Source organism: Crinia signifera, chromosome 1, assembly GCF_055691185.1.
Source record: "Crinia signifera chromosome 1, ASM5569118v1, whole genome shotgun sequence".
Taxonomy (NCBI): Eukaryota; Metazoa; Chordata; class Amphibia; order Anura; family Myobatrachidae; genus Crinia; species Crinia signifera.
In genome coordinates this window covers 378,378,476-378,404,179 of record NC_139217.1, presented here as the reverse complement: position 1 = coordinate 378,404,179, position 25,704 = coordinate 378,378,476, and positions in this window count along the sequence as shown.

Below are 25,704 nucleotides of genomic sequence, written 5' to 3'. Positions count from 1 at the left end.
ACCCCTTAATATGGCTATGCCTATATGAACAGTGGATATTGACTGAAGACACAATCTGCCCAATGAGGATCAATTTCATAAGTTCCTCCATTGCAATGAAACAACCATATGCTGTAGATAAGGAAAAAGACTTGAGGCAACTGGCCTGTACCTGGATGAAAGGGGCCCCCAGCAACTTGTGAGCTTTACACTGAGTTGTAAGTCTTGATCCAGTCTTTGCCTAAAATCACAAATTGTGCTGCTGCTTTATGTGCTATCCTTGATGTGCCAAGGGAATTTGAAAATATAGGTGTGAAAATTCCCAAGCAAACATTTGTATTCATCATAATGACCTGTAATGTTTACATTATATGGGAAATATAATCTTTTTTCATACATATTTATTTGAATTTATTTAACAAATTTGAGTGATCTTTCACAGAGATTTTTCCACTGAAAGGGTTAATATTCAGTCTAAAGCAGTGCTGGCTGTATAATTTGTTGCAGCTCTGGAGACTATTGAATTCTTGGGAAATGTATGACATTTGGGCTTTTGTAACGTAGTTGTTGATTGCTGGATAAGGATCAGTCTGATGCAAGTTTTCTATTTTGCTAAAGTTTTTTTTGTTGTTGCTTGAAAAATGCTCAATAAAAATACATTAACCCCTTACCGACGCAGCCTGTTTTTGCCTTCCTGACAGAGGCCTTTTTTTCAAATCTGACATGTATCACTTAAGTGGGGATAACTTTTTTTTGCTTTTACTTATCCCCGTGATTTTGAGATTGTTTTCTCGTGACACATTGTACTTTAAGTTAGTGGTAAATTTTGGTCGATACAGTCTTTTTTTTTTTGTGAAAAATACCAAAATGTCGTAAAAAAATTGAACATTTTGCAATTTGCAAAATGTTAAATTTTCTGCTTGTGAGACAAATAATCATACCACTCAAAATAGTTCATAACTAACATAGACCATATGTAAACTTTATGTTTCATTCATTATTTCAACTTTCTTTTATTTTTTTTGGACACTAGGGGGCAGCAGAGTCAAAATTATATACATAACACAGTAAACGCTGCAATTGGCTGTTCACATTTGAACAGCCAATTGCAATGATCGCCGATCGGGGGGGGCATCGCTGCCCCCCCTGGGCAATGAGGGAAGATGTCTGCTGTCAGGGACAGCAGACATCGTCCCTCTGTCACCGCGTCTCTAGACGTGGTGACACTTTAAAGTCATGACGTACATTTACGTCATGTGTCGGGAAGTACATCCCGACCATGACGTAAATGTACGTCAAATGTCGGGAAGGGGTTAAATGATTTAAAAATAAGACACACAGAAAATGGCTGCTGCCATACTGCAGACAGTTTTTGAGGACGCTAAAGGAGGCGGAGGCGTCCTCTAGCATCCTTTAAAATGGTCTGCTGTGTGGGGGCAGCCATTTTCTGAGTGACACATTTTTTATGGCAGCAGGAGCCGGGAGAGCAGGGAGAGACGGACCGCAGACTGATTCACCGGGCAGATGGCAGTGGCATTATGTAGAAGGGTAAGGGGGTCGGGGGGGGGGGGTTCTGCCAAGATTTGTGGCAGGGGGGAGGATATTTCATACTTATGCCACTGTATAGCAATACAAATGTATCTTGGTCATATTGTACAGCATGTAGCACAGTTTATGCAACTTTTCACATGCTGTACCAGATGTCCAGCATACATACATTTGTATTGATGCCATACTGCAGATGTTAAATTACAGTATATATTTTGAAAGAGAGGCACTGTCTATTCAATTGGGGAACCTGCGCCAGAAAGGACTTTTTTGGGATTTGGATTAAATCTACCTGGTGTTAAGACACTTGTCTGCATATTTCTATATAGTTATTCTGAACACTTTTCAGAGCACTTAAACTTTAGTATGCAAATACAGAACATGTCCAACCTTTATAGAATGGGTCAGTTAGCTAGAAGGAAAATCAGCTGTTTATAAAGCTTTTCATTTAGCTAGGAAAACTAATAGGAAATTGTTGTATTTCAACATATCTAAATATGAAGCAGAAATGTTTGAATAGTTCACTAGTATATTTGGGGGCAATGTATCCAATCAAGAGATAAACTGGAGGGATGTAAAGTACCAACAAATCACCTCCTATCATTTTTAAAAAGATAGAGTTCGATGAGAGAAAGTACCAACCAATAGAAGCTGATTGGTGGGTACTTTCTCTCATCCCACTCTATCTGTTTAAGGCTTGATAACTCTCTCCCTTTATTTATTTATTTTGAAATTATTTAAAATATTAACAAGAGATAAATGCAGGGGTGATAAAGAGAGATAAACGTCCAGCCAATCACCTCCTAACTGACTTTTTTCAAACACAGCCTGTAACATGGCAGTAAAGAGCTGATTGGCTGGATGTTTATCTCTCTTTTTCACCCTTGCATTTATCTCTTGTTAAGGCTTGATATATCTGCACCATTATAACTAACCCATACTAATCACAGACTCTAATGGGTACATTTACTTTACTAAAGCTTCTTGTGCTGCCCTAGTTAGGGTTTCTCAAGTTGAATCCACCATTTGTATGGATGTTAATTGATTTATTGAGTTCTTATGTATTTGTTATCCTTTGCTGCCATCTACTGGCCAAAGTTATATTTACCTCTGTAAGTTAATGTAATTACCATATGTATGTGTCATGTGACTACTCCTGTTCTGTGAGCTCACTTCCAGTTCCTGTGTCAGCCTCATGTGTAGCATGTTTTCCTGAGCTGCAGAAAGGATTTTGCTTTGACCTCTATATATCATCCCTCAAGGTATATCTGTGCATCATCTCAAGGTACAGCAATAAACTACCTAAAGCATTACCATTGTATCCTCCTCACTGGATCCTTACATGCAACTGGTGTTGCTAAGAGAATTTAACATAGCGAGTTCACTATCTTCCACTGTTTGCATAAGGGTTGCCACTCACAACTATCAGAGACTTCCTTCACGTGCATCTGTGGCAGAATAGTCAAAGCAAACCTAAGTCTACAGCATCTGCATGTATACACATAGTCTGCAAGCAAGTTTAGAGCTGGCCACCATCTTATGAGAACACATGGCCACACGTGCTTTCTAACTCAGCTCTCCACCTATATGTTAAACACAGTTCGACCTTCAAAAGGCAGTTCTAAGCAAGTTATAATATGTCCACAAAAGGTTCTGTGGATTCCTCTGTGGCTGCACAAAAGCAAGTCCATCAGGCCTCTGATAACTCAGACGTACAGGAAGCAGAGTTCAAGCTTACTGAAGGACAAGATGTACGCCCTAAACGTGCGTTCAAACCTACACAAAATATTAGAGAGACTTTTGAGACAACCAGAGACGAATTTAAGGACAATTTAGATGACTTATGGGAAAGAGCGGAACACCACATAGCAGCTCTTCCACGCTTTAACAATGATGCAACAGAGTTAACCGTGGTTTTGAATCACTTATCTACCGCCTATGATCGCTACCAGAGACTGTCCGCAAAATACATCACATTTCTGGGTAATTCTGATTTTGATGATGCCTCAGCAGAGCTAGCTGAGATAGAGACTCTACTCCAAAGAAATAATGCTTTAGTTCAAGATGCAAAAAATAAAGCAAAATTCCACATCGCACACTTACAAGAAGTTAGGTCACATCGATCAATTTCAACCAAGCTTACATCCTCATCTGCCAGATCGTCTCGTTCCAGAAGGTCAGCTTTACATGAGAAGCTAATAGAAATCCGTGCAGATGCAGAAGAAGCTAGTGTAAGAAGTTCTTTTGCTAAGAAGGAAGCAGAGGTAAGAGAAAAAATGGCGCAGATGAAGGCTGAGGCAAAGATCCTCCAAATGGAAAAGGAAGAAGCAGCTGCCTTAGCCAAACTGAAAGTCCTTGAACAAGCATTAGGCCAAGGTACTGATCTGAACCACTACATCCCAGGAGAAGTAGAAAACCCAGCAGACCGCACTGCTGATTATATGCTAAAGCAACTAACACCTATACCTCCTGCTTACCATGAAGATTCAGCTCTCAAAACAGAAGCTTCTAAGTTGCGCATACTGATGCCACCCCCAATCTTCAATGCAGACATACCGAAACAGCAACAGGTGATGCCACCTACCAATGACAAGGTAATTTCCAGCTACAAGCTAGCAGATTCCCCGGTAACTAAACCACAGCTTAATCCCTATGCTACATCGTTTTGGCCCGACATATCTCAGCCTTATACGCCAGAGAACTTACATGCCCCAGCGGCACCACAAGTTCATCCAGCAACAAGGAATGGGAGAACAGACATGTCTGACCTTGCCAGATACATGATACGCAGGGAGCTTATAAACACCAGTCTCTCAAAGTTTGATGACTCTGCTGAGAACTATAGAGCCTGGAAATCAACCTTTGAAGCTGTAATTCATGATCTTAACTTCACCGCCAAGGAAGAACTTGACCTGCTTGTCAACTGGTTAGGAATCTGCAGAACGCATCAAGACATAAGAGCAGTTCATACCGGCCACTCAGAGGAAGGTCTTGCTGCAGCATGGGAGAGACTTGAACAGACTTTTGGCAGTTCTGAAGCTATAGAAAGTGCCTTATTCAAAAGACTTCAAGCCTTCCCAAAGATAACTAGCAAAGACAGCCACAAGCTCCAGGATCTAAGCGACCTATTAAAAGTATTAGAGCTAGCCAAGTTAGATCCTCGTCTGACAGGACTGAGTTACCTTGACACTGCTCATGGTGTGAATCCAGTGGTGTCCAAACTACCTTACGGCATGCAGGAAAAATGGGCAGACCAGGGTTCCAGGTACAAAAGAGAACACAAAGTGTCCTTTCCCCCTTTCTCTTACTTTTCCAGATTCACCAGTGACCAAGCTCGGAAGAAGAATGATCCCAGCTTTGACTTCACTGAACCTATTCCAGCAGCTTCATCGTCATCCTCAAGGTATGATAACACTGCTACCAAACATAGAGACTTAAGGAGAACAGTATATGTCAGAAAGACTAACGTCCCACTTACTGCGCCCTCCTACACCATGCAAGATGCTCCTGCTCTTAAACAAAGGGACTCCAGTCATGTGTGCCCTATCCACAAAAGGCCTCATCCACTAAAGGAATGTCGTGGGCTTAGGGCTAAGACTTTGCAAGAGCGCAGAGATACTTTAAGAGAGCTTGGAGTGTGTTACAAGTGTTGTGCCTCTTCAGACCACATTGCAAAAGACTGTAAAGCTACCGTCAAGTGCACCGAATGCAATAGCGATAGACACATTACAGCCATGCATCCCACTCTACCTCCAGAGAACACACAACTTTCAACAGCGCCTAACCCCATTGCAAAAGATGGCGGGGAGCTACAACCTCAAGACTCAGCTACAACCACAGTTTCCTCATCATGCATGGAAGTATGTGGGGAAGAGAACAATCCCAAATGCTGTGCTAAGGTTTGTCTGGTCAAGGTCTATCCAGAAGGGCAATCTGAGAAAGCCACTAGAATGTACGCCATTATAGACGAACAGAGCAACAGGTCTTTAGCAAAATCTAAATTCTTTGAGATCTTCGGTATAAAGGGACAAGCAATGCCATATTCCATTGACACCAGGGACGTGCAGTCAGGGGAGGCAGGGGAGGCAGTGCCTCACCTGTCATAAATGAAAAAAATCAAATACAAAGATATTTAAAACACATATACTGTGCAATAAATATCTTATTTGTATTTTTTTTTAATCATTTATGTGGTGGGACACTGTGAAGAAGCTGGGCGGCATTGAGAGCGGTGCCTCCTGCTGATAATTGAACATTGTCAGCAGCGAGGGGCGGAGCTTAGGACGGGCACAATATGAGCCAGAAAAGCCCGTTAGAAATCAACGGGGAAGCGGCATCTACACATCTGCCTCAGTGACAGGGACGAACACCCCCGTCACTGAGACAGATGTGATAGGACAGCGGATACAGGCTGTCATACACTGGCAGCCTGTATCCGCTGTCAGAGCCGGCCCTATCTAATCTGATCAGAGCCTGCAGCAGGTGGTCCAGCCGAGGGGATACTCATCACCAGACCCCCCCCCCCCCCACCCCAGAAGGTATGACCTGCAATGTCTGGCATTGACCTCCCCCCCCCCCCCCCGCGTTGGCGGTGGCGACATTACCGGGCAACTGTAGCGGACATCTGCGGCGGTGGGAGCAGGACTCTTTCACAGCGCAGTTCATCAGTCTGCACCCTATTGAAAATATTGTTCCTTAAAAAAAAAAAGAGGTGGTGCGGTGCTGCGCTGCGCTGATTTAGTGGCCTGGCATTGCCTGGTAGGACTCGGAGCTGGGGTGTGTGGAGCGTCAGTCTGCAGCTGTCTTCATTTGCCGGGCGCTTGCTGAGATATTGTTACCAGCGGGCGCCCGGCGGCTCCTTAAGAGGAGCCCTCTCATGTATGTTCATGCTACACTGTGCCGGAACGCCTGGATGGAGGGCGGCACACAGCTTCTTCCTAGTCTCCAGCGCAGCAGAGTCGGATGGCAGTCATCTGTGCATGGAGTTGGACCCTGGCGTACATGCCGGGGGGGCTGCCACTAACAACAGCAACCCTCACGCAGCAGCCCCTTCTGGTGTCTGATGTGCACTTTGCCAGACATCACTCAGCACACCCCTCCCCTACTAGGAGCATGGGCTAACACCGCAGGGCACCACTCCATCCAGAGTAAGTTTTTTAAAATTATTCTTTAAAAATTAAAAAAGTGATGAACAAATGCAGGTTTTTTTTTTTTAAATGCTTAAAAACAAGTGTGTGTATATATATATATATATATATATATATATATATATATATATATATATATATATATATATATATATACACAAAGACAAAGTTGCAGCACTCAGTGACCTGACAGAAATGAATCACAACATGCTGCCTGTAGATATGCATGCTTTGATTCATTGATTCATTTGTGTCAGTTCTCTGAGTGCTGCAAGTTTGTATTTCTCTATACAATATATGATGTACACCATGGCAGTTATGTTGGAGGAGAGAGAGTGCCATACACACACACCTATATGTTAATATATAAGAGCGGAGACACCCACTTTCATTGTCCATAGGAGCTGAAATACTGATTGGTGCTTCTATAGACACAATATTTGGGATGCTGCAGTGGTCTATCTTAGATTAATGCGCAATAGCAGAGTAACCCTACACTGCATCTGTTATCAACAGTGTGTCTCTCTCAGTATCAGCACATGTGTTTTTTATGTATGGTATTAATTATGGATGTTGAATAGGAGGGAGGTGCTCCAATATTTCTTGAACAGGGTGCGATTTCTGCTTGCATCCCTATGGGGCTGCATACAAAAACCCACGAGTCAGCAGTTTGTGCGGCATACAGTTTCACTTACTTGCACTCTTGATGTCTGTGTGCATAATTGTATTGACCCCCTATGGAAAGCCGTTCAGTCTGCTGGTAGTACCAGCAGGTGAGTTGCAGCCGCCGGTGATGATGCGAGAGCGCGGATCAGCCCAGTCCATACTCAGTTGGGAGGCTTTTGATCTTAAAGCAGCTCAAACAATGAAACTGAGCTGCTATCAGATCAAAATCACACCGTGTGTATGGGCCTTAAGCGCGGTGGTGGTGAGAATGTCAGCTAGGGGGCACCAGCCAAAATCATGCCTAGAGCACCAAATTGGCTAGGGCCGGCTCTGAGATTTGGATTGTGTGAGCCCAGGTATGGCTCAGCCTCCTCCTATAGGACTCTGCAGTCTTCCTCCTCCTTCCTATCTATGCACGTTACATCTCCTCATCTCAAGCCTGTCATTGGTATCAATCTCAGCCAGTTCCAGTGCAGCTTTTCATTTGTCACTAGTGTGTTTGTTTTTTTATTTAATATATGGATATTTACAGGAATTGATCTTTTCAATTGAAGATTTTAAACCATTTGGTTGGTAGTTTGGATTTTATTCCATATTTGGGCTACATAATTGAATTCCAGTTGACAAATGCAGAAAAATACCAGCTGATAAATAGTTTAATAATAGTTTAATATTATAATAGTTATGAATTATTGATTAGTTATTAATTATTTATAGTATAATATTTTATTGGGCCGTTACCAGTGGATTGACTCTGCAATAGCATTCTGTTCCAAAAATTCATTACAGACATATAGATATGCATTCCTTTTCTCCCTCATTAAACCTTCTTAAACCCTTTGGTGCTCTCAGTAACAACTGGAAGAAAGGCAATGACCATTGTAATATCTGTCATCCTTTTCTATATTTATTTGGGCATCACTTTTAAGCATAAGTATATTGCTTCCATACTGGTAGGTTAATTTGCTTCCAACAAAAATTTACCTTAGAATGTCTGTGTGTGCGTGTACATGTGGTAGGGAATATAGATTGTAAGCTCCACTGGGGCAGGGACTGATGGGAATGTTCAACTATTCTCTGTACAGCGCTACGGAATATTTGTGTGCTATATAAGAAACTGGTAAAAATAATAATAATAATTTCAAAAATACAGAGCCTCACCAGTGACTGACCTCACCGCACGTCACTGATTGACACCTGCTCCGGTCATACAGAGACTTTCGGCAGAAGGGACACTGACTATGTTATCTCCTCAATCAAGGGGAATACCCACATACCCTTACCGACATTAATTGAATGTGACCAGATACCTGATGAAAGAGAAGAAATTCCTACTCCAGAAGCTGCACATCATCCTCCCCTAAAACACCTTGCTAAAGAAATTCCTCTTATGGACATGAATGCTGACATTCTACTATTACTAGGAAGAGACATTCTGAGGGTCCATAAGGTACGCCAATATTGCAATGGTCCAGACGACGCCCCATATGCACAAAGACTCGATTTAGGCTGGGTAATTGTGGGCGATGTGTGCCTGGGCAAGAGCCATAAACCTTCTCAAGTTAACTCTTTTAAAACTTATGTGCTCAAAAACGGTTGCACAACTCACTTCAAGCCATGCTCACATCACTATGAAGTGAGTGAAAAGTTCTCTGACCTCATCCAGGTGCCAGAAGTAATTCCTTAAACTTTATGATAATTTAGGAAGATCATTGTTTTGCACAACGCAAGATGACAACAGAATAGCCTTGTCCATAGAAGACAAAGAGTTTATTAAGATAATGGACAGTGGATTCTGCAAGGATGAATCTAACTACTGTGTTGCACCTTTACCATTTCGGAATGTTAGACCAAGACTACCAAACAACCGAGAACAGGCTTTATCTAGATTCATGTCATTGCAACATACATTAAAAAGAAAGTCTGAAATGAAAGATCACTTTGTGACCTGTATGAATAAGATACTTCAAAATGACCATGCAGAGCTAGCTCCACACTTGCAAGAGCATGAAGAATGCTGGTATCTTCCCTCCTTCGGAGTATATCACCCATGGAAACCCAAGCAAATCAGGGTGGTATTCGACTCAAGTGCCAAGCATTGTGGCATATCTCTGAATGACGTTCTCCTCACTGGTCCGAACCTAACCAACAATCTGGTAGGAGTGCTTATGAGATTCAGAAAGGAGCCAGTTGCCATTAACGCAGACATTGAACAAATGTTCTATTGTTTTATTGTACGACAAGATCACAGGAATTACCTTAGGTTTCTATGGCACCGAGACAATGATACCATCCAGGAAATGGTTGAATACCGCATGAAGGTGCATGTGTTTGGTAACAGTCCTTCACCCGCAGTCGCTACATATGGCCTACATAGGACTGCCTCTGATGGCGAATCAGAGTTTGGAAAAGATGCACGACACTTCATTGAAAGAGACTTCTACGTGGACGACGCACTCAAATCTTTATCTACAGCAGAGGAAGCTATACAGTAGGAGCAAGTTTCATCTTTGCTCCTTTGGCCATGGCTAGCCATGGCTAGCCATGGCTATTCTATTGTTCTCAGCTGCAATACGTATTGTATTGCAGTTGAGAACAATAGATGAGCCATGGATAGCCATGGCTAGCCCTGCCCAAAGGAGCAAAGATGAAACTTGCTCCTACTGTAGATCTGCTTAAAAGGACACAAGGTATGCTTTCTAAGGCTCATCTAAGGTTACATAAAATTGCTTCCAATAGTGCTGCTGTCATGAAAGCTTTTCAACCCAGCGATTATGCCACAGAATTTAGAGACTTGGATCTCGGCCAGTACAGAGAAGTCTAGGTTTGCAGTGGGACTTGTTGCATGATTCCTTCGGCTTTCAAGTAAGTTGTGCAGATAAGCCATTTACCAAGCGGGGAGTCCTCTCAGTGGTGAACAGCCTATATGATCCACTGGGATTTGTAGCACCCTTAACCGTGCAAGGCAAATTTCTGTTAAGACAGCTCTCAGAGTCTATTGAGGACTGGGATGCTCCACTGCCTACAGACAAACAGCGAAGCTGGGAGTCTTGGAAGGAATCTCTACAAGCCTTAGATGGGATTCATGTACAACGATGTTACACTCCAACTACTGTTGCCACAAGTCAGAGAAAGGAAATCCACATATTCTCAGATGCATCTACTGAAGCCATAACAGCTGTCGCCTATTTGAAGGTAATAGACTCTTGTAATGAAACTCATGTTGGATTTCTATTTGGGAAGGCTAAATTAGCTCCTAGACCTGAACATACCATTCCTAGGCTCGAACTTTGTGCAACTGTACTGGCTGTAGAGATTGCAGACTTTATACAGCGAGAGTTGGATATTCACATAGATGATGTTCAGTTTTACACAGATAGCAAGGTCGTTCTGGGTTATATAAGCAACCAGACGAAACGCTTCTATGTTTATGTCAGTAACCACATTGAAAGGATCAGGAAATCCTCTAAACCTGAACAATGGCACTACGTTCCAACCCATCTCAATCCTGCAGATTGTGCCACCAGACCAGCGTCTTATAGTGCCTCTAAAAATTCTTCTTGGTTGACGGGCCCAGAGTTCTTGCAGAACCAGCCTGAAGAAACTTTCCTACAAGATGTCTTCAGTCTCCAAGACCCTGACATCGACCCAGAGATTCGTCCTGAAATAAGTACTCTTATCACAATGTCCAAAGAGAAGGTTGGCTTGAGCTGTCATCGATTTGAACGCTTCTCCAGATGGCTAAATCTTGTACGCACCATCACAAGGTTAGTTCACATTGTCCGGTGCTGTTGTGCTAAGAACACTAACGCTGATTGTCATGGTTGGCATGTGTGTCAGAAGCCTCTCTCTGCAGAGGAAATTACTCTAAGTGAGTTGATGGTGATACGAAATATACAGCAGAGTACCTTTGATATAGAACTGAAATGTATTCGTGACAACAGAGACATTCCTAAGAACAGCCGTATAGTCAACTTGAAACCAGTAATTGACGATCAGGGTATGCTGAGGGTAGGTGGTCGGTTAACCAGGGCCAAGTTGGAGACGTCAGAAATGAATCCTCTCATTATTCCTGGCCATCACCATGTCACCACCCTGCTGATACGGCATTATCACGAAAAGGTAAAGCACCAAGGCAGACATTTCACTGCAGGCCTTTGGATAGTAGGAGCAAAAAGACTGATTGCCCACATAATTCATCATTGTATTCAGTGTCAGATGTCTGATTTGCCAGCTGATAGGACAAGTACCGAACCACCATTTACCTATGTTGGTCTGGATGTCTTTGGACCATGGACGGTCAGTGCACGTAGGACCAGAGGTGGTCATGTAGATAGCAAACGATGGGCAGTGTTATTTACTTGCATGAGTGTACGTGCTATACACATAGAAGCAATAGAATCCATGGACGTTTCTAGCTTCATCAATGCTTTAAGACGATTTCTTGCCATCAGAGGACCAGTAAAGCAGTTGAGATCTGACTGTGGAACCAACTTCACAGGTGCCTGTCGAGAGTTACAAATTAACTCTAAACCAGTTCAAGACTACTTGGCTGACAATGGTTGCAGATGGATCTTCAACCCTCCTCATGCATCTCATATGGGCGGTTCATAGGAAAGGATGATAGGCATCTCTCGTAAAATCCTAGACTCTATGCTTATGAATTCCAACTTCTCTAGGCTTACCCATTTTTAGCTGAAGTGACTGCTATCATCAATTCAAGACCTCTTGTTCCTGTATCCACGGATCCAGAGACCCCTGTTATTCTCACTCCAGCAACTCTTCTCACTCAAAAACTTGGAACTGTTCCTAGTCCACCTAAAAACCTTACATCTGGTAACCTATATCAGAAGAAATGGAAACATGTTCAAAATCTTGCCAACTGTTTCTGGAGCAGATGGAAAAGGGAATACCTCACTCTTCTTCAAGGACGAAGAAAATGGCAGCAGGTAAAGCCGAACCTACAAGTAGGAGATCTTGAAGAAGGACCAGAAAGTAGAAAGAAATGCTTGGCCTATGGGACTCATCTCTAAAGTCTTTCCCAGCGAGGACGGCAAGGTTCGTAAGGTGGGAGTGACCATCTCAAGACAAGGTGACTCCAAATCTTTCATCAGGCCTATATCTGAGGTTGTTTTGCTTTTACCTGTTGACAAGTAATTTGCTGTCAAGCTTAAAGGCATCTTCAAGAACTTTGTTTAATTTGTTTCATCATTTGATACGTGTTTGAAAGACATGTTCACTGGACTACTCCATATACACATTCCAGTATTGTTGTGTTTTGCATTTGTGTATTTTGTCTTTCAGGTCAGAACCATCATTGATTATCTCATGGACATTAATCCATGAGAAATTCTAGGATTTCAGACGGGGAGTGTGCTGCCCTAGTTAGGGTTTCTCAAGTTGAATCCACCATTTGTATGGATGTTAATTGATTTATTGAGTTCTTATGTATATGTTATCCTTTGCTGCCATCTACTGGCCAAAGTTATATTTACCTCTGTAAGTTAATGTAATTACCATATGTATGTGTCATGTGACTACTCCTGTTCTGTGAGCTCACTTCCAGTTCCTGTGTCAGCCTCATGTGTAGCAGACATGTTTTCCTGAGCTGCAGAAAGGATTTTGCTTTGACCTCTATGTATCATCCCTCAAGGTATATCTGTGCATCATCTCAAGGTACAGCAATATACTACCTAAAGCATTACCATTGTATCCTCCTCACTGGATCCTTACATGCAACTGGTGTTGCTAAGAGAATTTAACATAGCGAGTTCACTATCTTCCACTGTTTGCATAAGGGTTGCCACTCACAACTATCAGAGACTTCCTTCACGTGCATCTGTGGCAGAATACTTCTAAAAATGGAAAGAGTTATTGTTGCTCATAGCAATCAAGCAGATTCTGTCTATCATTTTCTAGGCTGCAATAGAGGAATGATAATTTGAGCAACGTCACCTCTTTTCCTTTTTAGAAGCTTTAGTAAATCTACCCCTTATTCTGCAAAAAAACACTGGAAAAATGGTGGAGCTACCTTTTTCCTAGAGTACTGCAGGAAATTCCCAGTGAAAATGCCAGCAGCACCATTTTCCTGGAGTTCTGCACATGTGCAGTAGACTATTGCACAGTGCTAGAGTCTACAGCAGCATACGCAGGGAGACATGCTGGTCGGCAAGAGGGAGGCTAGGGGGCCCAAACAGAGACTGCACATGGGCCCCATGCTCTTTGAATAGGCTCCTGGTTAGGTTAGTTGGAATTACTACTGTGAAAACCATTGACTGCATTCTCTAAAAAAAAGTGCCAAATCACAGCAAGTTGTAGGTGGATGAAGTACTTAGAAAACCAGAATATAGATTGAATAATATTCAGTCTGAACGTACAAATGAAAGGCACAAAGAACTTTTCTTTCAGTGATAAAAGGGTAATCAGCAGATGGAAGGCAAGCAATTAAACGAAGATTCCATCATAGCAAGCAGACCTTGAATAGCAGTAAGAAGTGTCCTTAAACCAATGAGTTACGGAACGTGACTATATCTACAATGCATTTTCAAATACTTTGATTAAAATTAACTGACAACAGGATAATTGAAATGTGCTGGTATAGGAAATAAATAATAATAGAGCATTAAAATCCCAAATGAACTTATGTAACAATAATAAATACAAGAATGCAGCACAGAATATAACTAGTAGACATACTGTACAAAACTGTTCTGTGAATTAATTGCTAATCACACAATTAGAATGTATGAATGTATTCATCTAATTCTGTTCTTCTTATCCATATCACTGGGCAGCTTTCATTTATGTCTCCTCCACTCTCTGGGACAAGACATGACATCTATGGTGTGGATTATTAGATAGACAGTGGGGGTTATTCTGATTCACTCGGAAAGGCACAATCACTCTCTAATGGTCAAAACCATATGCACTGCAGGTGGGGCTGATGTAACATGTGCAGAGAGAGTTAGATTTGCATGTTTTATTGTTTCTGTGCAGGGTAAATACTGGCTGTTTTATTTTTACACTGCAATATAGATATCAGTTTGAATTACACCCCCCACCAAAATCTAACTCTCTGTGCACATGTTTGTTACTTCAGCCCCACCTGCAGTACATATGATTTTGTCCATTAGAGAGTGATTGTGCCTTTCCAAGTGAATCAGGAGGTCAACCCCAAAAGGTTGACATGCAATATGTTCGCAGGGTCTAAAGGTCAACATGGGAAAGGTCAAGTGGGTCAAAAGTTAGACATGAAAAAGGTTGACATTAGGTTTTACATTTTTTTGTGTCCACATTGACTCCCGATTAGTACTCTCGCATGACTCGCTTTGCTCACCATAATTATATTATAGTCTCCCGCTATGGGGGGTATTCAATCCTGGCCGATATTTTCAAAAGTCAGAAATACCAGTCAGGACCTGCAGGGCTGCTGAATATTTAAATTACAGTAGCAAACATTTCCACTTAAAAAGACATGGATTCGCTGACCCACATATTTTTCGACTTTTGGAATGTTTCCAAAGGTAAAAAAATATATAAAGACATTAAATAGGTCACATGTGAATTCCATCTATTATAGGCGAAAACTGCAGATATTTCAGACTTTTGGAAATATCGTCGGGGACCTCCTGTGCTGACACCGATGGAGGTAACAAAAAGCTGGTTTAAAAAAAATCATGAAAAACTCTTGTTGATCTTATCATGTGTCTACTTTTTAATGTTGACCTTTGACCTTGTTGACCTATTGCATGTTGACCTTTTGCGGTATCTATCAGCCAAAACCAGACATGTCACGCACCCTCCGCAAACCAAACAGTTGATGGCGGAGGAGAGCTAAGCACATGGTCATCCAATTTTACATCAGCAATTGGAATCATTACAAGCTGAATCTGCAGCAGCGCAGCCCCCATGGCATCTCACCCATTTGTGCAGCAGGTGCAGTGCACCAGGGCCCCATAGGACTAAGAGGCCCACTGTTGGCCCTGGTACCCTTTTCCTTGTCACCCACTGTTTTTACCAATCACACTCTGCCCCCCCCCCCCCCCCCCCCCCTGCCTCTTCCCTGTCACCCTCTGCCTCTCCCCATCACCCACTACCGTGTGGCATATTGTGAACTAGGTTGGGGTAGAGAAGGGGGTTCAAATTATATATTTGCACCTGGGCCCACCACCCACAAATTCTGTCACTGCCCCCTGGTCAGAGAACACCACCTGCACTGACTTTCCCTCATATGCAGCAGCAGAACTAGGCAGCAAGAGACACAGGTTTTTTGAGCTACCAAAGGAGCTATCTGAGCAGAGGGGAGGTTGGAGGGTGGACAGAGCTGTGGCACAGGGATCCTAACTTTGCATTATCTTACGAGAGTCTAGAAAGAGACAAACATGATATATACTGCTCAAAAAAATAAAGGGAATACTTAAACAACACAATGTAACTCCAAGTCAATCCCACTTCTGTGAAATTAAACTGTCCACTTAGGAAGCAACACCAATTAACAATCAATTTCACATGCTGTTGTGCAAATGGAATAGCCAACAGGTGGAAATTATAGGCACTTAGCAAGACACCCCTAATAAAGGAGTTGACCTGCAGGTGTTAACCACAGACCACTTCTAAGCTCCTATGCTTTCTGGCTGATGTTTTGGTCACTTTTGAAAGCTGACGGTGCTTTCACTCTAGTGGTAGCATGAGACGGAGTCTACAATCCACACAAGTGGCTCAGGTAGTGCAGCTCATCCAGGATGGCACATCAATGCGAGCTGTGCCAAAAAGGTTTGCTGTGTCTGTCAGCGTAGTGTCCAGAGCATGGAGGCGCTACCAGGAGACAGGCCAGTACATCAGGAGATGTGGAGGAGGCCATAGGAGGGCAGCAACCCAGCAGTAGGACTGCTACCTCTAACTTTGTGCAAGGAGAAACAGGAGGAGCACTGCCAGAGCCCTGCAAAATGACCTCCAGCAGGCCACAAATGTGCATGTGTCTACTCAAACGGTCAGAAACAGACTCCATGAGGGTGGTATGAGGGCCCGACGTCCACAGGTGGTGCTTACAGTCCAACACCATGCAGGACGTTTGGCATTTGCCAGAGAACACCAAGATTGGCAAATTTGTCACTGGCGCCCTGTGCCCTTCAAAGATGAAAGCAGGTTCACACTGAGCACATGTGACAGAGTCTGGAGACATTCTGCTGCCTGCAACATCCTATAGCATGACCGGTTTGGCAGTGGGTCAGTAATGGTGTGGGGTGGTATTCTTAGGGCCGCACAGCCTTCCATGTGCTCGCCAGAGGTAGCCTGACTCCCATTAGGTACCGAGATAAGATCCTCAGACCCCTTGTGAGACCATATGCTGGAGCGGTTGGCCCTGGGTTCCTCCTAATGCAAGACAATGCTAGACCTCATGTGGCTGGAGTGTGTCAGCAGTTCCTGCAAGACACAGGCATTGATGCTATGGACTGGCCCGTTCCCCAGACCTGAATCCAATTGACCACATCTGGGACATCATGTCTCACTCCATCCACCAATGCCACATTGCACCACAGACTGTCCAGGAGTTGGCGGATGCTTTAGTGCAGGTCTTTGAGGAGATCCCTCAGGAGACCATCTGCCACCTCATCAGGAGCATGCCCAGGCATTGTAGGGAGGTCATACAGGCACGTGGAGGCCACACACACTACTGAGACTCATTTTGACTTGTTTTAAGGACATTACATTAAAGTTGGATCAGCCTGTAGTGTGTTTTTCCACTGTGTGACTCCAAATCCAGACCTCCATGGGCAGTGTAGTTAACTATATCGGCAGTGGCACTGACTGAATTTTATAGCACATACAGACTAAACAATATCATTCAGAGACATCACCATGTCCACTGGTGAACATGCAGCCATTTACGATATTGCCAGATTGAGCTGCACGCACAGACGACCTACTTGAATGAGCCATCTCCGAGCACCCCCAAGGCAGAATCTGGCCCTGATAAAAGGCATATGTATAACCCTTGTATAACAATGCAGCGGTGATTTCAAGGGAGTCATCAGAAGCACTAGATGGGTTCCCAGAGATGTAGCACATGCTCCTTTAACCTGCCATTACTTGAACTATCCTCTTCAAAGACCCAACAGGAAAGCTAAAGCTAGAGCAGGGGTGGGGAACGTTTTTTTGCCAAGGGTCATTTGTATGGGGAAAAAAATCCTTCTGGGGCTGCTGCTGAATAGGATTGACAGTCCCTGGCTGCTGTTTATTAAGAGGAGTCTCGCAAGAACTACCAGCCTCTCGCGAGAATTCCCCTGTACTTGACTCCCGGCAAAGCCACCAGGCGGGTGGGCGGGCCACTCAGGCCGGCTACTGGGCCACATACAGTCCCTTGGTCTGAGGTTCCCCACCCCTGCACTCGAAGATACGACACTTAACGACACGTAATTTCCCGGCGGCAGGCTACGCAACTTTTTCAGCATAGGCTAAACTACGTTGTCAGCGTAGCCCAATGACCACCTAGTGTAGTCAGCGTAGCCCTGCGTAGTCAGTGTAGTGTCCCCTTCAGGCAGCTGGTCACCGTACTGTCCCTTGGAGCTGCAGCTCTGTCCCTGGCGTCCCTGGCAAGCCTAGTGAGTGCCTCTTACACAGCGCTGGTAACCGCCAGATCCCCTGCTCTGGCGGACGGCAGCGGAGAGGGGATCATGCAGGCGGCCGGCGGAGAGGCGAGGGGGTGGGGTGTGCAAGTGCGTCTCATGCACAATAAAGGACATATCTGCCAGTGCTCCATGTTACATACTGACAAATGCCTCCATTTCAATCCAGCACTATCCACGCCAGCCCGAAGTGTGCCGAGGGGGCGCAGTACATGTCCTCCCGACCTGTTCATACCCCCACTATCCACGTTGTCATGGAGTAGATTTTACAAAGTGTGGCGAGCGCAGCTTGTCTAGGTAATAGTTTAAATGTTCATTTTCATGCAAATTTTTTTTTTTTTTACTTGAAAACGCTGTTAGTAATGTCAACTCCGATACCGTAATCAGCAGAGAGGCATCTTCTGTATGAGTAGTAATGGCTCATACAGAACATTTTTCTAGTTCAAAATATGGTTCATAAGAGCTGGCTTCTAAAACGCTGGTTGATGCTGCCCTTGGCTTCTCGTCTGCATCTCGCTAACTAGAGTACAGCATATTTGCAGCACGGGATGTGTTACAGCTGTACAACCAAAGCATCAGTATACACAGAAGTCCGATTAATTGAAGCGGATTGCTTCCCCTCTAGGAACTCCGCACTGCGCTTTAATCTGCTTCCTCGGAAATTATTGCTCAAAGCAGGGATGGAGGGAACGCTAAAATTTTCACCCTGAAGCTTTATATACTGTGAAATGCAAATGTGATAGGTGGCAGAATACAAAGTCAGAAATCTAGCCTCTGCCCAGATTCTTCTGAGTTTCCCTGTGGTTTTCAGTCTGAATAGATTCCCATTTTATACTGTGTTTATTATCCTATACAACAGCTTTGGGGTGCAACTGATTGGCTTCGCCTTTTGCTTTAATCAGCTATTGAAAAGGATTTAAGATTCAAAATCTAGAACTTAAAATTCAGATTCCTAATAGCGCTCAGCGGACGCCCTTCTGAAGAGTCATTCCATGTTCCAATCAACCTTTCGCAGTTCTGTGGGAAGTGCCGAGCAACAATCTGAATTAATCCTTTTTACAGCCACAGCTAATTCCATTACAATTGCATTAAAAATGTTCTGCAAATGGAACTGGCAGGATTATGATTATGCAAAAGGCTTATTGTCCCTGAACGTTCTGTAAAATTATCTGAGGGCAAGTTCTGTGTGGTACTTAACATGAATGATTCATCAGGAAATCTCAAGACCAGGGGGCAATCTAACTAGTCACATGGACGTCTTCGGGAATGTGTGACATTTTTGCCCTTAGCTGTTTATATGCTAGATGGATCATTTATTGTAAACCTGCGATGATTCAAGTCCAAGCTGAATCAGTGCTGACAGAGTCAAGTCCAAGCTGACAGAGATGCAGTTATTCTAAATGAGAAAGAATTTTTTTTTTTTTTCAATTTGAGGAGAACATTTTAAAATGAAAGCAATTGCTGTATAAAGCAAGAAAAGCTCAAATAACTGAGTCTTCTGTGACTGAAAGGATCACATAATTATTCCTCTCTTGTATTAATGTTCAGTTATCTGCTGAAGTAAAACTAGGAATATGGGACATTGTTGTCAGGCTGGCTTGATAAAGTGTGCATTGTCAACATCGTGCAGACTGGGCCTCTACATAATTACCTGGCTGAACCAGGCGGAGTGACAGCGTTAATATTTTCTCTCCTGAAATTGGTCTGCTGTTGGCATTAAGATTTCCCCTTAAAATCAGTTCTGATATTTAGAAGACATCAGGTGAAAGTTAATAATTGATATTCCAGTTTATAACAAATTACAGGTTCCTATGTAGCACTTATGCTGTATACTGTAAGATTTCACAGGATATTGTGTTTGCGGAGTGACAGTTCTGAGAAAAGTGGCTAAAACCATCCTAAGTATTGAAGTGTATCCTTATATTGCTCTGTAATTTTCCCCTCAACTTCATAGCTAATGCAGCATACAGTATATTAATGCTTTATAAATAACAATATTTTTTAAAATGCTACATACTGTATAAACCCTTCACATTACTGTAATGCTAGTGTCTTGTGCATGTTGCATTTGAGTACTCTGTCCTCTTAGCAGGGGCTTTCATGCTTGCCGGATGACCTACCGATAGTCAAGAATTGGAATGTGAGTAGACCAGCATCGGAAACCCAACTATTAAAAGCCCAACAGTGGGGATCCCTACTTACAGGGGCTATTCTCCATCATGGGGGTCCACTACCCCCAAAAAAGGGAGAATAGAGCGTGTGGTGAGTGCAGAGAGCCACCGAGCCTGCAGCAAGCACCCAAGGAACATTTAAAGCGCTCAACCATCTGTCGGAGTATCATCAGTTGGGATTCTGAAATCATCAAATAACCGTTGGTATCCTGACTGTTGGACCCCCATACCACACCCTTCATTCATATGGAGTTTATTTACTAAGATGGGTGTTCTATTTAAGATGGGGTGTCACTATGGGCAACCAATCCGATACTATCTATTATCTTCTAGAATGTCTAAAATAATTAAGTAGTAGATTCTGATTGGTTGCTATGGGCAACATCCCAGCTTAAAGAGAACTCCCATTCTAGTAGATATACCCCTATGTGTCTTCAAGGCTAAAGATTCAAAGCCCATTTAAAACAAAGGGTGTTAGTCAGACCTGATTGCACAGCTGTGAATTCAAACAACTGCACATGTGTGTATACTGTAACTCCATGCTTCAATAAAACCCATTATCTTTTATAATTGCTTGTTGTTTTCTGGTAGTGTCAGGAAAGGGTCCGTGATGTCAGCTTTCACCTTAATCCTCATTCTCATGTTTCTATTGAGCCGGCTGAGTAAATCCTGGGCTACGCATAGGCTGCGCACATTGGGAAACTCATTTGGTGGTGAGTGAGTTGCAAATGGATTTACAGCTGATTGGAGGCATGCAATATTAGGACTAAGACTGGGCAGTGGCTATGTAATCGCAGGGTGAACGCAAGACGCTGCTAAATTGCACCAAAGCGATTAGGTCTGAATAATCCCTATAGACATGATGTTGAAAATGATGTGTTTCTGTGCAGTCCCATTCTCATACTCTTTCAGCTACCTGTCATCTTAAACCATGTGGCAACCATACTGTATATGCTGCACGAACTTAACTTATATTTAATTAATTGTATATATTAATAGCATAAGGATGACTTTTATTAGTGGCTTATATCTATGATGCTGTTGTCTGAGCATCACATGACAAATTAAAGCTCTTGGTCCATAGATTTGCAGAATTAAAATGGTGTTGTAATTGGTTGCTTTTTTTTTTATTTTTGATGTTATGTGGAAAAACGTCCACTCGCCATTTACAATGCATCACTATTGTGCTCTTTGAAAATGTGAGTTTGGCGAACTCCTGTGTGGCCTGGAACATGTGATGTCTTAGCTGGTCTGGAAACTGTAACAAACAAAAGTAGTGTTGATTTCCTTTTCAGACCAAAGGCTGGAAAAATCATTCAATGGTGAGCAACCATCAAATCATTTCTCCTCCTTGCGGACTTATGCGAGGGGATGTGTTATCATACACATCCCCTTGCATGTTACCAAGGGGATTCCAGCGTAGTCAGTCAGAGGTGAAGGTCAAGTGACTGGATGTTTTATTTCTGACGCTCGTATAAGCTCCTTGCTAATTAGGAATGGCTGCAGAACCTCTCCCGATGTTTAACCTGCCGCAGACAGAGGAGGAGTCGGTGGCATTTTTTCAACAGCACCATTTGCTGCCACTGACACAAACCTGTCTTAATGGTCACTCAATGCGTTTGAGTATGAAGGAGTTAATGTGGCGCTGCCACATTAAAACTTGCCGAAAGAAGGTCAGTCTCCGAGCGGTACATTGGTTTCCGGGCTGTCATAATTTCTTATCCTCATTCATTTTATATTTTCATGGGCAGAGGAGCTCACAAGCATATATTTTTGTGAGGTACAGCTGAAGTTGTCGAACATAAACACCGTGCTGCATAATAACCTTATGCGGGAGGTCTGCATCATGGTTTTAATGTTGCAGCCCCAATGCCGGATTGGCGGTCCTGGAAAAATAGTTGAGGTGGACGAGAGTTTCTTTGTCATGTTGGACGCGTGCTGCCTCAACAGTGGTTGTTTGGAGGCATATCCAGAGACACCGGTGAGTGTTTTGTAACGCCTGTGGACAGACGTGACGCCAGCACCCTGATGTCCGCCATCAACAAATATATAGAACCGGGGACAACTATATATTCTGATTGCTGGTGTGCATATAACACTAAACAGCTGGAGCAGGCAGGGTACCACCATGGACGGGTAAACCACCGGTATCATTTTTTTGATCTGGAGACTGGGGTTCATACCCAAAACATTGAACGCCTTTGGGGATCTTGTAAGTGGCGTAATAAAAAGGCAAAGGGGCACTGCGTGCCAAAATCTGGAATACTATCTTCAGGAATTTATTTGGCAGAAAACTGCCGGCGCAGAAAACGCTTTCCAGTGGATTCTATATGCCCTAACTCTGCTCCCAAAGGCTGACAAAGCAGACGACACAGATGCAGACACAACTGTGTCAACTTCAGCTGCAGTTTCCACAGAGCCAGATTAAGGTCTAAATGGGCCTGGAGCTGAAAATGATCAAGGGCCTATTATGCGCAATATTAGGGATTGTGGCCAGCACCTAATAATGTGGGAGGGGTGACCAGTGTTCTGGTTGAGTGGTCTGCTCATGGGTGTGGCTCTATTTGTGTAAATACTTTCAACTAATTATATATGCCTGGAAAAGGCAGGGGGCTTGCATAAGAAAAATGCAGGGAGATATATTGGCGGGTGCCCTCCAAAGGTGCACCCGCAGGACGTCAATGTACTAAGATACTTGCGGGGTGAGGCGGCACTCCAGTCATAAAAAGAATAGTGAAAGCCGAAACTTGGTAGACAACATTTCAGCACCTTTTATGTGGTCACCTAAATTTACCACACCATATACCCCTTATACAAATCATGCAACACAATAGTAACCCCCTTATACTGTACTTGCCTCTTACACATTATGCCACATGGATTGAGCCAAAATACACACTATACCAGGTATGTCCAAACAGTGGCGCTCCAGCTGTTGTGAAACTACACGTCCCAGCATGCCTTGACATAGTTTTAGCATTCCCTAATAGCAAAACTGTGGCAATGCATGATGGGACTTATAGTTTCACAACAGCTGTAGGGCCATAGTTTGGACATGCCTGCACTGTACCAAACAGATTGAGCAATAATGCACAATATGCTTCATAAACAGGGGCATTGCGTGCCAAAGGCGCACATTAAAAATGTACACCATAATGACCATTACATGTTAAGCCACACACCATAATTTCCATTAAAAATGATGCTACATAAGTGTTGCTTACCTACATTATTGTCAGGGGCTCCATGCTCATTGCCAGGGGTTCCATGCTCGTTGCCATGTGGGATTACATGCTCATTACCAAGAGGAATACATGCTCGCGGTAACTGGGGGACAGTCGCCGCCAGGCAAAAATGACAGCCGGGTAGAGAGCAGAGGGCTGCCCGGCTGTATTTAGAGCACTGCATGTCCCGGCTATTTGAAATAATACCCCTTTAACACCAGAAATTGCAGGGATTTACCCGGGAATATGGTCCCAGGATCATGCAGGGACATTCCCGGACTGGCCCCTTTTACACCAACCTAGTCCCTGCATTTTCTGGTGTGAGGGGGAGAGAAAACCACCCCGCCTCCCTTTAAACAACCAGCTATATCTTCTGAACCAACTGACCCCTTTAAATGTGGGCTTCGAATGATTTTGGTCCCGTGAAACTGGGCCATTTGGTTCCAGAGAAATCTGTCCTCAAACAACATGAACAGCCATAAAATTACATTTCAGAAATGAAAAAAAATTGGTTTACCCACAATATCTCTAGAACCCATGAACCCATATGGACCAGGTATCAGATTGAAGGCACAGCTATTTGGAATCGACTGAGATTAACCTTGGGCTTCTGTGATGCCAGAGGGGGAACTGGCAGCCGTTGGAACCGGGTGGAGGTCGGAATAAGCGGGTCCCATGTTATCCTATGGGGAAAACGTTCCAGGTTTGCCTGGCTGTATCTCCGGTTCCCAGGGGGCTAGCGACGCGGGGCTGGACTCGTTGGAAAGCCCTGGCCCTCAGCTACAAATGGGCCTATTTGGAGAGTGGGCCTGGAGCTATAGCTCCATCAGGTCCATTGTTAATCCGGCCCTGAGTTTCCATAAATGCAGAAACCAAAGAATAACTGTTTTATTATTTTCTTTGTCTTGTTATTTCATATTATTGTACTTTGTTAAGTGTTTTTTTTTCTTCTTTATTATTCACTAAAATCCAGTTACCAGTTAGCACATGTCATCATTACTGTCACAGATGTATGATATGGCAGGTGTAAATGTGTTCCAGAAACACCCCAACTATCCACGCCAGCCTGAAGCGTGGCGAGCGCAGCGAGCCCCGCGAGGGTACTCATTCCGCATCCCCCCGACCTGTTCATACCCCCACTAGCAACGTCGGCGTGGAATTGATTTTATAAAGTGTGGCAAGCCACCGAGCCCGAAATGTGGAGAGAGCAGCGAGCCCCGCGAGAGGACATGGATTACTTTACATGTATTCCGCGGGGCTCACTGTGCTCACCATGCTTTGGGCTGGCATGGATAGTGGGAGTTTGAAAAGGAGGCATTTGCCAGTATGTAACATGGAGCACTGGCAAATGTCTCCTTTATTGTGCATAAGACGTACTTGCGCCCGCATACCCCCTTTGTGCATGAGACGCACGTGCTACCGAACCCCCTAACCCCGTCTCCCTGAAGTGGATACGGGCAGGATTGCTGTACCCTGCAGGAGCGTCTCAGACAGATGGAGCGCCTCTCCACCAGCGACCGCATGATCCCCTCTCCGCCGGCTTCTGCCATGGGATCTGGTGGTTGCTGGCACTGTGTGAGAGGCACTCTCTAGGCTTACCATGGACCCCGGGGATAGAGCCATGGATGCCGGGGACAGAGCCGGGCTGTCACTGAGTCACTATACTAACTATGCTAGGCAGCCATTGGGCTGGCGCGGAGTCACTAAGCTATCTACGCTAGGCAGCCATTCGGCTATGCTGACAGTGCCGTTGGGCTGTGCTGACAGCGTAGCTTAGCCTACGCTGAAAACGTAGCATAGCCAGGTGCCATGCTATTACACAAGTACCCTCAATACTCTTGTGGTTGCTCCATTTGTGGGCATATTTATTTAATTTTGGAGCACTACAGAATATATGACATCCTCAGCCAATTAAAACACTGAAGGCAGATCCTAAGTGTGACTGTAAAATTGTAGACCTGGGCAGGAAATTTTTGATGTGAGATGCCTGAGTCGCAATAAAAACGAGAGTGAAATTACAATCTCATACACCATTGAAAACCACAATTCATGAACTTGCAACAAAAGTTCCACGATTTGAAAAAAAAAACTTGTAAATCTTCCTGCAGTACCCATCTTCATTGGATCAAACGCAATTCTTCGTAAATTTAGCCCATATGTGTCTGTGCCTGCTTTGTTTATGAGAACACTGCTTTGCGGTATTGAGCCTTGATTCCATTCCTGTTCTTGGTACAGAGACAGGGATAAGCAAATACTGTCTGCATTACCCCGTTTATATAAGGCTGGTTTCTGGCCATTTGCAGAGCACATAAATGCCTTTTACACTCCACTAACTTATATAGAT